Source organism: Drosophila willistoni, unplaced genomic scaffold (assembly GCF_018902025.1).
Source record: "Drosophila willistoni isolate 14030-0811.24 unplaced genomic scaffold, UCI_dwil_1.1 Seg696, whole genome shotgun sequence".
NCBI lineage: Eukaryota > Metazoa > Arthropoda > Insecta > Diptera > Drosophilidae > Drosophila > Drosophila willistoni.
Window position 1 is genome coordinate 1 of NW_025814606.1, and position 17,274 is coordinate 17,274.

The 17,274-nt window shown below is 43.8% G+C and overlaps 1 pseudogene; it reads left to right on the forward strand.

Annotated features, from left to right (window-relative positions):
• Positions 1-170: 170 nt before the first annotated feature.
• On the forward strand, positions 171-10,003 carry LOC124461854 (annotated as a pseudogene).
• The last annotated feature ends 7,271 nt before the right edge of the window (positions 10,004-17,274 follow it).

The following is a 17,274-nucleotide window of genomic DNA, read 5'->3' on the forward strand; positions in this document are numbered from 1 at the left end:
GCTGGACAACCAGACTCAGCTTTAGAGAGCATTTGGATCATGCCAACATAAAAGCTGCGGACATTGGGAGCTATAAATCGCATCCTGCTCAACAACAGGGGCCCAAGACAAATGCAACGGCTACTGCTAGCGTCGGTACTAAGGTCGGTCATGCTATATGGTGCACCTGTATGGGCATCCGCGATGGAGCAATCAACATATCGGCGCGGGATGGAGTCTACATATCGACTGACAGCGATTCGGGTATGTCGTGGCTTCCGAACTGTCTAGGACGAGGCGGCTCTGGTCATAGCTGGGGATGACTCCAATCGATCTGCTAGCACGAGAAGCGAAGTTTTTTTTATTAGGAGATAAACCGTGGCATTGACGCAGGCGGAAAAAAGCGCAGCAAAAAGTAGCAGCCAGACGAGCGAGCATGGAGAAGTGGCAACGCCAGATGGTCCACTTCTACAAAGGAAGATGGACCCATAGGCTGATCCCTAACCAACGGATTGGCTTTCCAGACAAAGTGGCGAAGTAACATTTGAATTAACACAAATTCTGAGCGGTCATGGCTGCTTCAGGTCATACCTTCACCGTTTTGGCCAAGACAGTAGCCCCGAATGCACGCTTTGTCGGAATGGCATGATAGAGGACCCGGAACACGTTCTATTCAGCTGTCCAAGATTTTCGGCAGAAAGACTCGAACTAGAGGCCATTCTAGGACGGACGCCCACAGTTGAGAACCTGGTCCCAGCAATGATTGAGAGCCAGGAGAAGTGGTCTGCGGTCTGCATATATGCAGCAAATACCATGGGCACGCTCCGCCGACTGGAACGCCTAAGAAACGCAGGAGGGGCATAATAAGCCCGTCATCGTCCTACGAAGCAATACCCCACGGCAGTCCCGCAGGTTCCCGATGGCATCTTATCTTCCTGTATTATCCTTCTTTTCTTTCTTTTCTTTGTTGTTACCTAAATCTATCGCTAATTGTTGTTCTTTTCATAATAAACAAATTACAAAAAAAAAAACAAAAACACAAACACACACACACACATAAACCGAGTAACAAAAACTACAAATATTTGCACGGAAAACTTTTGTATAATTCTTTTCCTTTCTCTCTCTCTCTCTCTCTCTCTCTCCTACTCTATGTGATGATGATCTTTGATGTCCTTCAAGAAGGTAAAATTTCTAATTATTTGCTGCTGGTCAGCCAGTCGCCCAGCCAATTGGTCAATTTCTTATGTGAACACATTGAAAACTTTGCCAACTATTTTATGCCTGAAAAAATTTCTTAAAAGATTACAAAATTCATACATTATATATACATATACATAGTTAAATAAATGTATATATAATAAGAAACTTGGAATTTTCAGCTTGTAAATGGAGAAGGGTGGCTTTTCTGGTTATTATCCTCCCTTTCGGCTAATAACCATTTATTTTCAACATTCAAATTAGGCAATGCTGAGAGAGAAGAAAAAAACCATAGAGCTGGAGAAACGAGGCCAGTGAGATTGTCAGAATTTGATTATTATACCCTGTAATTAGGTGGTAAACGAGAATACCTAAATTACCCTGGGATAGTGAAAACCTTTTTTATCAGGCTGAGAATAGAGTAGGAGAAAATGCTTTATCAAATTGACCTTTTGTATAGTTCCAAAAAAATATATGATATATTTAAGTTGATGATGTCTTTCTTCTTACAATCTCTTGTGTATGATCTCTAAAATATATAATAGTTGATGATGTTTTTCTTCTCAAAATCTCTTAGTTTTTTGCAGTTTTCCATTCATGATATCAACTTTAACTACAAACTAACATTTAGGGACATTTTTCTTTTCATTTTGTTCCCTTCTCTTATGCCTTTGTTTTCTGTGTTTACTATAAAGAATTTCAATTTTCTTTCTTGTTTAAAGGTTTTTTTTTGGCTTTTCTATAAAAAACAACTTCTTATAGCTCCAAAATGTATAAAATAACCTTACCTACTTAAAGAACTTTTAACTGCATTGCAGAAAATTATATAAAAGATCCATTTAAAGCCAAATCCATTCACTTAACAAAGTTAGTTATTACACAAAATTCAAAGACATTTGACTTGGCATTAAAAAACACGAGTATCATTAGGTTATCATTCACTTTCATACTTCTTGCAGGGTATATTCAAAGTCGTGTCGACAACTTGCATATCGAATATTATTATTATTTCCATTGCCTTCAATTCTCAGGTTAATAAATCTTAAGCCGCGTGGCTCGTGGGGAACAAGAAATAATTCTATGTGGAAATCGTTTGTCAGCTTAGAGGTAGACAGTCAATGTCTGGTGCGAGTTGGTTGTTGTTTGAAGGTTGTGCTCTTAAACGTTATTCCTTATTCCTTTCGATGGATGCTGCTGCTGTGGCTTGGCTTTTGCCTCCTTTTTAAATTCAATTTGTTTTCTCGCTGGCTGTCTTGATTATTTTTCTACTGATAATGCTAATAAGGATAAGCCTCCGTCTACGTTGTCTGCTGAGTCTCTTGGACCAGAATGTGGATGATAATGATGGGCAACTTAAAGTTTGTGTTTTTGTCTGGGAAGAGAAAGCATTTTATTTTAAATGGTAGCTGATGATGCAACAATTAGTGGTATGCTTCATTGGTTCGCTTTAGGCTCTGCGAGAGTTTTCACCACAAAATCAACACACACACACTGACACACACATACACACACTCGGCATAGGCTGTATGGCAGGTGCATTCAATACGCTTTTAAACATTGAATCCTTTTCATATGCATTTCGGGTGAAACACTACACCATCCCGATTCCATGCCATTCCATTCGAAACTCACATCCGAAATCATGGTTGCAGGGATAATGGATTTAATTAGTTTATTATTTGGTTGCGCCTACACAAAATTCCCATCCATTGTTGTCTTATTCCATAGGCTCAGTCTACATTTTGGCCAGCTATTTTATAAATGCGCGGCAAAGTTGAATAGCAGAGGAAGGGAAGGCTAAAGAGGGGGGTGCAAAATATGCGTATAGCATGCACAATTGGCTGAATTTCCCTGCTAATATGTTGAAATAACAAAATGAGAATGAGACTAAAAAAAAAAAATATTTCATGGAATTTTCAACACGCTAAATCAGAATATCTACTGATGGACTTATAACAAAAACAACAATTAGATTATTTTAATCTTGGTGCTGCTTCTTTTTACTTATGTATGTTTTTGAGTTTTTTTTTCATGTGTCTCATTTTACAAATTTTACTGAACACTTTATAAATACCTTAACAAATTCATACACAACTCTTTGATTTTGTTTCCTTCCTTTCCCCAAATTTTGTATTTAAGATTTGACTTTTAACGATATTTGAAAGAGATTTGCTAGGTATGAAAAATTATCCTTAAAAATATCTTTAAAAATCTTAACTACAAAATTGGTAAATATTTACCTAAGCAACTCGAGATTTCAGTGTTGAAAAGTGAAAAATCGGCTATAGCTAAATTTCAGTGTTGGCAAATGCTATTTTTTATTTGGCGCGTTGTTTGACCGCCCTGGCAGCGAAATATTTTACTCTGAATTATAGAATTAGGGAATATTCGGCTGCTCTGGCAGATTCTAGATTCTTAATCAGCAGGACTATAAGTCTCTATATAAGCAACTTATTCGATGTATGTTAAGACCAGTCAGATTAGTTATAAAATATTTGATTCTAGTTAGTAATTTTATTAAAATAAATAAAAATAAACCCAGTTTTGATTAAAATAAATCTTTTGTAGAAATTTTCCTTTATTTTATAAATATATCGGAGAGTTGGGGGATTCAGAGATTCCTGAATCGTTGTTTCCATTATTGGCTTCCATTTGTATCACTAGAATTGAGCAGCGAGTCTCGACGTATGTTCAGGTTGAATTTCAATAGTAAAAGAGACTGATTTCTCTCAACCGCACTCTGAGCCACACTCGACGACAGTATATCCTGTCATCGCACATTTCCAGTGATATACAGTTATTCATCAGTCATGTTTTCATTACTCAACACAGATCAATTCGCCTTAAACGAAGGCACACAATTCAAATTCTTAGAAATGCCTAATTCAATCTATGACAAATACATATTCTGTACAAAATACTTTTTTTTACTAATTTATTAGTTTATCGTAAACTTATCATTTTGAATACATTTTGAAGAGGTTAAATGAAATAAAGGTTTTTATATAAAAAGAGATATATTTTTATTAAATATAAACCATTAAAAATCTAGATATGTATATTGTCACTTTGAATTTTTAAACATTTTGCAAGATTTTGGAAAAAATATTAACAATGTTTATAACTTATTTAATATAAAGACAGAAAACTCTTTTCTGAAAGCTAGACAGATAGGTAATTTGTATGATCAAATTTGTCTGATCCTGTAAACAAGGACTTGCCAAAGAATATGCTTCTATGTAAATTAATTGAATCCCAGCCAATTGGCCTCAATGATGAGCATTCAATAGGTCATGTGAAAGCAACTGTCTCACATGGCCAAAACAAAACCATTCTACACATTTCTTAACTTTTTTGCTGTGTATAATATTAAATGTGTGTGCGATTGTATTGTTTTATCTACCTTTTATAATATGTATGGATATATATTGCAATGATTCATTTATTATTATTTTTATTGTGATTATTTAATGAATTACAACTTATCCCTCATTTGTTGGGTGCCTTTTCAACATGTTTTTCAACTTTTTTTTCCTACTTACATACACAATTGATGTATTTATTTTTAATGCCAATTCGCCCTCAAATGGCAATTAAACGATTTGCATGGCCAACACACACACACACACACACTCACACACTTGCTCACCCACAATAAAAATCGCATATAATTGGGTTGAACTTATTTTTTGTGTGTGTGTTCGTTGGTCAGCCAGTTCTTTTTATTTCGAATGAGTTTGGGCCAACCAGAATGCCAGAAATTGAAAAGCGCCAATGCCAATCGGCTCGCCAATCCTCTGACCCTATTTCCCCTCTCATATGCTCTGATCTCTTCCCCTCTCTCTCTCTCTCTCTCTTACTCATTTTTGTGCACTGCTTACAATTTTTATAATTGGAATAATTAATAATACCATTATGTTACTGGGGTTTGGGCTTTAAGCCTATTTGCCTACTATAGAACCCCCCCTCCCCCCTTCATCACTCGATCCGATTCGTTGCAATTGCAATTTTCAACTTCGATTTGGATCCAAAAAATAAATATTTTGCCAAAAATAATATTTAAGTAGATAATGGACAGAAACTAGTTAAAATGCAAAAAAAAAAAACGAACCAAATTAGACAGTAAAAGGGATGAAAAGGTAAAAAAAAAGATCTCCGATAATCCGGCTATACCAGTTAGTGATATACTGGGTGAGCTTACCTCGGTGATCACTTAGCGTATTGTCATCCTTAGAGCCAAGACCTCGCCACTGGGTGAGATCAAGGATAAATTGCTTAAATTGCTTGTGCTGCAATCACATGCTGTACTCCGCTCTACAGGATGTCCCCTGGATGAGGTAAGTTTTTGCCAACTAATTAGACATTCACTTTGAACTTTCACTTTGATGGGGAAGGGTGAAAGATTTTTAACTAGTACCTAAGACACATGATGAAATGGCAAAATTCTATAATGATTTATAAGCGGTTTACAAGACAAAACGCACACCCACACATAGATAGAGAGAGGGAGTAAGAGGGGAGTGAGAAAATCAGAGAGAGAAAAGAGTGGAGGACGAGTCTAGGATATTATCCGTTGTCGTCTTGAAAAGTAGCTAAAAACTTTTTTGCCAAAACTCTCGAAACTCAAACCGCTAATTTGCGGCAAGTGAGGCATAAAGACATACATACACACACACCGACACACACACACACATGAAGTTGTATTTCTTTCTTCACCTCGCCCTTATTTCTCCCTCTCTCTATTTGCATCTTTGCATATGAAAATCATTTGGTAAATGTTTTAATAATGACTACAAAGCAAAAATTTGTTGGCTTGTTAAGCCTGCGAGTGAGTTTCGAGTTCGAGTTCATTTATTTGGTTCACTTAACTAATCCTTTTTTGCAATAGTTTTCAGTTTTTAATCAGCTTTAGGCTTATCGTCAGTTTCTCTTCTCTGCCTTCCCTCATCACTTGCCCTCCTTCCATGCCACTTTCCCTTTCTCTGTATTTACATCTCTTTGCCTGTTCATTTCACTTTATTGAAATCAGCTTGAAATGCTTATGAAACTATTCCAAAGGAAATGAGATTTAGGCTCAAGGATTTATTCTCAAATTCAACTGTGCTTGTAATTCAAAAGCTAGCAAAAATCATGTCAGTTTAATAAGAATTGTTGAAACTGTAAAAGGATATTAAGGACCTTATTCACAAGTTTAGTTGGCTGCTAGTTTGACACTCATTTAGTCATGTGTTCTGTTTTAGTAAGCTAAATGAAACTATTCCAAAGGAAATAAGGAAATAATTAAATTTAGGATAAGTATTTGATATAACCGGATTCTACTGTATACATATATGTATGGCTATATCTGAAGTCTGATAGGCTTACAGCTAGTTAACTTTTGTCTTAGACACAGTATTTACCTAATACCAAAATCATTATTTTCACTTATATTCATTCAATGCTTTTCAAGTGGTCTCTCTGAGGGGAACCCAGGCTAGTCAGCGGCTTCTCCTCGTGCTTTTGCTTACGATTGATATCATTGCATTTGGGTCATAAATCACCCTCACTATCATCATCAAACAGAAATCACGGCCCGAAATACCCTTCAATTGATATTGTGACTAGAGTTTTATTGGCCCTGATTAATATTAGCAAAGCAGTCTCTTCCTCCCTCTCACTCCCTCTCTGGCTCTATCTCTCTCTCTAATCACATGATAAGCATTTTCCATAATTCCCAATTGTTACATGTGTGTGTGTGTGTGGGTGAAGACCTAGTGTCCATCTAGGTAGAGGTACCCATAGAACATTACAAATACGCGATAGGAAAATCAATTTAATAATACCCCCGAACCCCAAAGTTGGCATAAGACAACGCGTCAACCCATTTTATTTACAATTAGGTGTCTGTCCCATATTACCCCATCCCACACCTCACCCTTCTTTCAAACCACCCTTTCCGTGTGTGTGTGTGTGTGTGTGAGTGTGTTTCGAGCAGCTTAAGTGATTTGGGGCGCCTCCTTAGCTGATAGCAAATACCAACCAACCGACCGGCCAACTCATAAAGACATTATCTATTCTATGTCCATGAGCAGAAGCTCACGTATTTGGGTGACGAGCAGAGTAAAGCTAGCAGGAGCAGGCGGAGGAGAGTGACAGAGAGAGAGTATTGGTGGACTGGTGTAGAATAGAGCAGAAAGCCATATCTTTTTTTGGGCATTTAATTCATTGGGGGCCCCGAGTGAATTGGAAATATCTATCTGTATCTGTATATACCACGAACACAAATTCTATTTCTGTAGTCCGTTTCACTATTTGTTAAATTCAATTTTAATCGCATAATCTGCTATGTCGTTGCCTATCGGAGGGAGACTATCTACCTATCTATCTATCTCTCTATATAGAAGAAGCGCGGACAGTGCGGACAGCACGGAGTGGCAAAGTAGCAAAGCGTCAGTTAATATCAATTGGTTTTGGATGGCGGGGAGGCGTGAGGGGCGGTGGTGAAAGGGGTTTTCTGTCTGTTATGTATGCAATATCTATCTAGTTGTTGCCATATGATATCTATCTATCGGTTACCTATCCATTTATGGCTAAGTAAATCCCAGCACTTGAGGGCTCTTACCCGACTCGAATTTATTCCTGGCGTGATTTTTATGACGACCGCTTAGTCTGTGTCACCATTGAACTGAAAGTCTTTTCAGTCCAACAGGGCTTATAACATTGTTGCAAAACAACCAAATGAAAGATAAAATAAACTAAAAGAATTTTCGAAAGTCTCAACTATTATTTATGGCCTTAGCTTAAGTTTTGTCTTGGCAGAATTTAGTAAATCGGAAATCGTTTTAGGAGTTCAAGAAGTTAAATTTCTGGGGCTCTTGTTATAAACTGAGTTAACCTTCTCTAACAATAGAAAAAGAAAGTCTCCAAAATATCATTAATAACTCTATAATACATTCCCAACCTGTCCCCCTTTTTGACCCTCTTGTAATGCTTTTCCATGTGTCTTTTCCTTTGTATCTTTGTAGGTAACGCTCTCGCAGATTTGTCGCAGTTCGCATCAGAATACATATGCCATGCCCGGTGGGGATATATCGGATGATTTGCGTCGCAAATTCGATCAATGGTGGTCAAATCAACTCTCTCCCCAGGCCACAGCCATGACCCCCAAAATGTTGCCCTTCATGAAAGCGCCGTCTGCTGTGCCGGTGGGGGCAGTACCCAATGAATTGGTCGATTTTCCTGTGGGAGTGGGCACTGCAGCAATGGCTGCGGCTGCCGCAGCAGCAGCTCATGCCGGTTCCATGGGCAGCCGAGAGAGTTTGTTGCTGGCCAATGAGGCAGTGGTCGCTGCCCATCATCCCAGTGCTGGACAGGGTGGGGCTGGGGGTGTGGCTGCTGGTCGCGGTCATCATTCTGGTATGCTTGTACATCCATCTATGCATCCGGCCATGCATCCTTCGATACATCATCATCATCATCATGGAGGGTCACATGCTCTGCCTCAGTATGCCAATCAGAAGACTCGCATGCGAACCAGTTTCGATCCGGAAATGGAGTTGCCCAAATTGCAGAAATGGTTCCAAGAGAATCCCCATCCTTCACGCCAGCACATTCAGAATTATGTGGTGCAATTGAATGCCTTGGAGTCGCGTCGAGGTCGCAAGCCTTTGAATGTCAATAATGTGGTCTACTGGTTTAAGAATGCTCGCGCAGCCCAGAAACGGGCCGAGATGAGGGGCAATGTGACCACCACAATGAGTGCCCTGGGACACGCGGCCATGAATGGTTATCTGAGTCAGCATCATGGAGCCCAATTGTGGCAGAACTCCAGCTCGAGTGCTGGTAGCCAGCCCAGCATGAGCATGGGCAATCTGTCGGGCATGTCGCATGATTATCTCAAGAGTCCCATGAGCTTGAAATCAGAAGATATTGATACCATGTCCCAGCATTCCGATGATATGGATGAGGAGGCGCCTGTGAGTCGGTCAAATACTCCACAATTGCCGCTCTCCCTGACCACCCACGAGACGAATCGGAATTCCCCGCTCATGGATGGCGATGAGGAGCACGATGACGATGAGGCCACAGCACCCACAAGAGCTAAGAGTGAAATTAGCGATGTGATCAATGGCAATGTGCATGAGGACGAACGCCAACAGAAACAGCAGCAGGAGAAATCCAATGATGAGCACAAGGATGACATTTCCAAGGAGCATACGGAAGGTGGATATAACGAGCAGGATCAAAATTGAGGATCTCTCAATCACAACAATAATGAGAATGAGTTGACCACCCCGAAATGCCGCAGCACACCCAAAAAGGAGGAAGATGATCTGGATATGGATGACGATGACTTGGAGGACAATGACAATGAGAACGATGCTAGTCATTTGGATGAATTTCGTTCCCCCTCGCCGGCCATGGATGGCAATTTGGTGGCCGCCTCGCACAAGGATCAACAATTGCCCTTTCCCATGGTACCCAATTCGATGTTCTCGCAATCCTTCATGTAGATGAGCCATTACATGCCAGCATTTGGCCAGGCGGTATGCAACCGAATGCTCTTACCGGGGCCGGGCTCAATCTCTCGAGCATCTTGAATGAGGAGCGACGCAAAAGGAATCGCACTTTCATCAATCCGGTCACCGAAGTGCCCAAATTGGAGCAATGGTTTGCCATGAACACGCATCCGTCGCACAATTTGATACTCAAATACACCGAGGACAGGTTCAAGAATCGCCGTGCTAAGTGCAAACGTATCAAGATGTCACTCTATGACAGCAGTCAGTGTGCCCAAATGGGCGGTTTGGGTTCCTTTGTGCCCAAATACGAGGAGAGGGACTAAAAACTGAGATTCAATCAGTTGGTCCCCCGGTTCTCCCAATACTAATCAAAACTAGAAGCATTTCTTATGTTCATAGAAAGATACGAAGCAAACAAAATGAAAAAAACTCCTTTTTATTAAAGCTTTAAGTATTATTAGCAACCACAAATACACACACACACACAGTCCCAGTAAGTGGAATGAATAATTAGCAAAAAAAAAACTAATAAAAAAAAGGAATAATTAGAGAAAACTAGATAAACTACTTATACTTCTAGCCACATACTAATTTAGTATGTGTTAGATTTAGCATATAGATACGATATGATTCAAATATAATTTATAATCGCAATGAAAATCAACTACAACTTTAATTGTTATCAAATATTTCTTAATTCTCTCTCTGCAAAATCAACCCTGCTCTATCTCTTTCTCTGTTCCCCACTATCTCTCTCTCTCTCTCTCTCTGTCTCTTTTCACTTGAGCGTTAAAGTTATTAACGAACCAAAGAAAAGCCAGTTTATGTTTTTTTGTGTAAAATCTGTAAATAAATTTAATAAATGTTATATACTAAGGATCCGCCTAACTAATTTTTAAGTTCTTATTCGTTGCACACACACACACACATACATATATACATACATACAAACAACGAATAACACACACAGAGATACACATATCCACCCAATCGAAACGGTATTTAATACCGAAACAAAAATATTTTCTGTTTCATTTATGTTTCTTGGCGAAAATTAAAAAAATTAAGACTTTCACCTGCAATTAACTTAGCTATACATATATACAAAAATGTTAAAAAAAAAAAAGAAATTGTTCCATTAGTTATTTAAGCAGCACCCCCTCTCCATACTTCCCTCCAGCACTACTACAAAATCTTAAAAAAAAAAACACAAAAAGAGAATAAAAAGTAAATTAAATACAAATATAATATGTAATTTATTACCAAGCATGATACCAACACAAACAGACACACACACACACGCAAAATTACACCTACATCTATAGGAACACACATAGATACATAAATAGTTATATATTGTAAGATTCCAATTATTTAAAGGCTGTTAAATACTCATGCATATATCGATTGTTAGTAATAAGTATCGATTGTTAGTAATAAGTATCGATTGTTAGCGATAAGTCCTCGATAGGTTGAGAGACGGCGTCCTTCTTCTCTTCCGGCGATGCAACGAGCAAGTTGCATCTGCGCAAAACCCAAAGATTTAATCCGACCAATAAAAACTAATCTTTATCATTTTTACTTAATAAATAGGTGTTTACAACTCAGAAGTGGGATGACCACCCGAAAGGATACATATTTCGGGACACGGCACGCCACACGTTCCACATCGAGAACGGCCGCCTCCACGCCCACCGCTGCTGGCGCACCCACTGCTTTGACTCCCGCTGCAGTACCGGCGGCCACTGGAGCCGCCGCTGCAGTACCGAGAGCCGCTGTGCCAACTGCCGACATACTCGCCCCTGCCGGGCCCGCCGCTGCTGGGCCAACTGCGGACATACTTGCCCCTGCCGGGCCCGCCGCGGCTGGGCCAACTGCCGCCACACTTGCTCCTGCTGGGCACGCTGCTGCCGTACTCGCCCAGGTTGGGCCAACCGCTGACATGCTCGCCCCCGCCGGCCAACTGCTGCTATACATGCCCCTGCTGGGCTAACTGATGCCACATTCGCCCCTGCCGGGCCCGCCGCTGGTGGGCCAACTGCCGACATACTCGCCCCTGCCGGGCCCGCCGCTGCTGGGCCAACTGCGGACATACTTGCCCCTGCCGGGCCCGCCGCGGCTGGGCCAACTGCCGCCACACTTGCTCCTGCTGGGCACGCTGCTGCCGTACTCGCCCAGGTTGGGCCAACCGCTGACATGCTCGCCCCCGCCGGGCCAACTGCTGCTATACGAGCCCCTGCTGGGCCAACTGCCGCCACACTCGCCCCTGCCGGGCCAACTGCTGAGATACTCGCCTCTGCCGGGCCCGCTGCTGCTGGCCAACTGCCGCCATACGAGCCCCTGCCGGGCTAACTGATGCCACATTCGCCCCTGCCGGGCCAACTGCCGCCACACTCGCCCCTGCCGGGCCAACTGCTGATATACTCGCCCCTGCCGGGCCCGCCGCTGCTGGGCCAACTGCTGATATACTCGCCTCTGCCGGGCCCGCTGCTGCTGGGCCAACTGCCGCCATACGAGCCCCTGCCGGGCTAACTGATGCCACATTCGCCCCTGCCGGGCCCGCCGCTGGTGGGCCAACCGCTGACATACTCGCACCTGCCGAGCCCGCCGACGCTGGGCCAACTGCTGATATACTCGCCCCTGCCGGGCCCGCCGCCGCTGGGTCAACTGCTGATATACTCGCCTCTGCCGGGCCCGCCGCTGCTGGGCCAACTGCCGCCATACGAGCCCCTGCTGGGCTAACTGATACCACATTCGCCCCTGCCGGGCCCGCCGCCGCTGGGCCAACTGCTGCCATACTCGCTCCTGCTGTGCCAACTGCCGTCATACTCGCCCCTGCCGGCCCCGCTGCGGCTATATTCGCCACTGCTGTACCCGCTGCCACTGCTGTACCCGCTGCCACTGCTGTACCCACCACCGCTGCCACTGCTGTACCCGCCACCGCTGCCACTGCTGTACCCGCCGCCGCTGCCACTGCTGTACCCGCCGCCGCTGCTGTCGCATCCACTGCTGTACCCACCGCCGCTGCACCCGCTGCCACTGCTGTACCCACCGCCGCTGCCACCGCTGTACCCGCCGCCGCTGCTGTCGCATCCATTACGGTACCTGCCGCCGCTGCCACTGCTGCACCCGCTGCCACTGCTGTACCCACCGCCGCTGCACCCGCTGCCACTGCTGTAACCACCGCCGCTGCACCCGCTGCCACTGCTGTACCCGCCGACTATATGTCTGCCATGCGGGCTGCGGCCTCTCTCGCCGCCCCCGCCACTGGTCCCGACGCGGACCCATGGGAAGAGATGCCCGCTTTAGTGCCCTCCGTATCGACTGCCGCAGCCGCCATCACATCGGCCACTTCCGCCTCCCCCAGCCTGGATGAGCAACTGGTGACGCTACAGAAACAACATGAGTTGCTACAGCTACAGCATCAAATCCGCAAACTGCAGCAGGGGATTGACGAATCCCAAGCACCGAGGCAGCAAGTCTGTGACGTGAGTGTTATTGAGAGCATGGTGGCTCGATTTTCAACGGATACCGCATACGATGTGAAGAAATGGCTGAACGATCTGGAAGACGCATTTGAAATTCTGCAGTTGAACGACCGCCTACGGTTGGTCGCATGCCGTCGTATGCTGGAAGGTACGGCGGCGGTGCTGCTGCGCACGGTATCGGTGCACAGCTACGAAGAATTGAAGGCAATCCTCTTGCGAGAATTTGGACGCTCGTGTAGCATCGAGGAAGTGTACCACGCTTTGCGTGGCCGGCACATCAAGGCAGGCGAGGGATGTTTAAGATTCGCAATCGAGATGCAGGAGATTGCCATGAATGCTCCGATTCCGGAGAACGAGCTGGTCGACCTGATCATTGATGGACTGCGGGACAACTCTACTCGAGTCGGCATGCTGTACTCAGCTCGGACAATGGCTGAACTGAAGCCCCTACTGGAACGCTACGAGCGCCTCCGTATGCTGGCCGCTGCCTCCAGACAAAGCAATAGTGTGAAGGCGCAACCAACAACAACTGCCGCGGCGCCTGGAAACAAATCGTCAGGCACCGTCACGAGTGAGACCAGATGCTTCAACTGCTCAGGATGGGGGCATTACAAGAGTCAATGCCCGAAACCAATGAGACCTCCGAATTCATGTTTCAAGTGTGGCATAGTGGGCCACAGCTACAAAAACTGCCCGTCTCGAATTGGGAATGCCACCAATATCACTGCCGCCGCCGCTGATGAAGCGGGAGATCGACTAGACCATTTACAACTGGTGAGTGTTGCTTTTGTTTGTGATGAAGTGCAAGATAGGAAATTTATAGATATGTTTTCCCTCCTGGATTCGGGCAGTCCAAAGAGTTTTATCCGTCAATCTGAAGTCCCCTCCAACTGCCGTCTTAGCCCCCGTACATTGAACTGCCGTGGTTTAGGAAATAGCCAACTTCTGTCCTTAGGCCAAGTCCAGTGTAGTGTTCGCCTCCGCAACACACAGACAATACATACGTTTGAAGTCCTGACGAACCAAGCAACCGAACTTCCGATGATTATAGGTAGAGATCTTCTGTATAAAATTAATATTAGACTCTGTAAACTGAAGGAACGAGAATATGAAAAAGAATCGTTGATACTCATGAATAAACCGACCGAATGTATAAATCCAAAACTTACTGCTGTTCTGAAGTCCTTTGACATATTTATGGAAAAGAGAGTGATACTGCCGTGTGATAGGAATGAGATTGTGCCTGCCGAATTGTTGTCTGATTCTCCCCTTCCGAAAACTTCTGCTGTACCTTCGGAAACATTGAACGATGCACTTATGGCGATAAATTCCATTGAGCTCCCTGCTGTCAGTGAATTAGACTTTGATATAGAGTGTGATAGGAATGAGATTGTGCCTGCCGAATTGTTGTCTGATTCTCCCCTTCCGAAAAACTTCTGCTGTACCTTCGGAAACATTGAACGATGCACTTATGGCGATAAATTCCATTGAGCTCCCTGCTGTCAGTGAATTAGACTTTGATATAGAGCCCGCGTTACGGGAAGAGCAAACCGCAGCCCTTAAGTCTATTATTTCCACTTCGTATGTACAAGTTGATCCAGATTTAATCAAGCCCATGAACTATGAGATGAAAATAGAATTGACTAGCCAAACTCCGATTTTCTGCCGCCCCCGCCGTCTGTCGCACCACGAACGCATCGAGGTGCGTGAGATTTGTGACGATCTCTTGAAAGCTGGCATTATTCGCCACAGTAGTTCCCCTTCACTGCCGCGATTGTCCCTGTACGCAAAAAGGACAACACCCTAAGAAAGTGTGTAGATTACCGCCCGTTGAACAAAATTACAGTTCGAGATCATTTTCCGATTCCTCTGTTAGATGATTGCATTGAACATCTGGGTGGCAAATCATTCTTCACTATCTTGGACTTGAAGAACGGTTTCCACCATGTGAAAATGCACCCAGACTCAATCAAATATACTGCCTTTGTAACCCCTGATGGCCAGTTTGAATATGTACGCATGCCCTTCGGACTTTGTAATGGCCCTTCCGTGTTTGCTAGATTTGTTTATTTTGTCCTTAAGGAATTTATTAACCGAGGTCAACTGGTGATATATATGGACGACATTCTAGTCGCGTCGCATGACTTTGAAACCCACCTTGAGATTCTGAAGGAAATATTGTATGTGTTAAGAGTGAACGGGCTATGCCTGAAGCTGACGAAATGCCGTTTTGCGTATAGGGAACTAGAGTACTTGGGCTACTTAGCCAATTCCGCCGGTATCACGCCTAAACCAGCCCATATTCAGGCGATACGGGATTTGCCCATTCCAAGGGATAGCAAGGAATTAGAGCGTTGCCTAGGCCTATTCTCATACTTCCGCCGATTTGTATCAGGTTTCGCTAAGATTGCGTGTCCGCTGTCCCGATTGTTAAGAAAAGATACCCCTTATGTCTTCTCCGATGAATGCCTTGAAGCCTTCCGAACACTGAAGTTGAAATTGATCGAATCCCCCGTGTTATCTATTTACAACCCGAAGTCTGAAACAGAGTTACACTGCGATGCTAGTTCAATTGGTTTCGGAGCAGTGCTCCTCCAGAAACAAACAGACGGTAAATTACACCCAGTGTCCTACTTCTCTAAGATGGCCTCCGCCGCTGAATCGAAACTACACAGTTATGAGCTAGAGACGTTAGCTATAGTGTATTCCTTGAGACGTACCTTAAGTTCATCCCGTTCAAAATCGTGACCGATTGTAATTCCCTTGCGCTGACACTGAGAAATGGTGGACATTCCGCCAAGATTGCTCGCTGGGCCCTGCTGTTAGAAAACTATAACTACACGATTGTACACCGCTCGGGGGTTGGTATGCCCCATGCTGATGCTCTAAGTAGAATAGAAACTGCCGCATACGTTGACGATATAAACCTTGACTTCCAACTGCAGTTAACCCAGAACCGGGACCCTGAGATTGTCAAACTCCGAGATGAGTTAGAGAAATATGAGATAGCGGATTTCGAACTGCGAGATGGAGTAGTGTACCGCCTGTCCTCGACGAGTGTACCCCAACTTTATGTCCCTTCCGAAATGATAAATCATGTCATACGAGTAGTGCACGAGAAGCTTGGCCATATGGCCACGGAGAAATGTTGTGCACAGATCAAGAAGCATTACTGTTCCCATGTATGAAGTCTTATGTTAACAATTACATTAAAAACTGCCTCAAATGTATCTACTACTCCGCGTCCGCTTCGGACCACCGTGTCACGCTACATAGTATTCCGAAAGTGCCCCTTCCGTTTGATACCGTCCATATTGACCATTTGGGCCCCCTTCCGTCCATACGTTCTAAGAAAAAGTATCTTCTGGTTGTCATTGACGCTTTCACCAAATTTGTGAAGCTGTACCCTGCCGCCACGACTAATTCACGTGAAGTATGCCAGACATTAGAATCTCAGTATTTCGCAAATTACAGTAGACCCCGCCGAATCATCAGTGATCGAGTACCTGCTTTACTTCCTCCGAGTTTGAAGAATTTCTGAAGGCCAATAATATAATTCATGTGCTGAATGCCACTGCCTCACCCGGGCCAACGGCCAAGTCGAGCGGGTTAACCGTGTGTTGGGCCCCATGTTGGGTAAACTGACGGAACCTGTGGACCACGCAGATTGGGTCCAACAACTGCCGAACATAGAGTTTGCATTGAATAACTCCGTCCACTCCACAACCAAGTTTGCCGCTTCCGTACTTCTATTCGGTGTTGAACAACGAGGTGTGGTAGTAGATGAACTAACCGAACGGTTGGGTGAGAGAACGGAGGAGGTCGATGCCTCAGAGGTAGACGTCCGGAGATTAGCCTTCCGTAACATTGTTAAGTCCCAAGAATATAATTCGGAATATTATTCGAAGCATCACCTCCCTGCCGTTAGTTTGAGGAGGGGGATTTCGTAGTTATTAAGAATGTGGATACTTCGGCAGGCACGAACAAAAAGCTTATCAGGCGGTATCGTGGTCCGTATGTGGTTCATAAAAAACTTCCGAATGACCGATATGTTATCCGGGATGTAGAGGGCTCCCAAATCACCCAACTACCATATGATGGTGTCC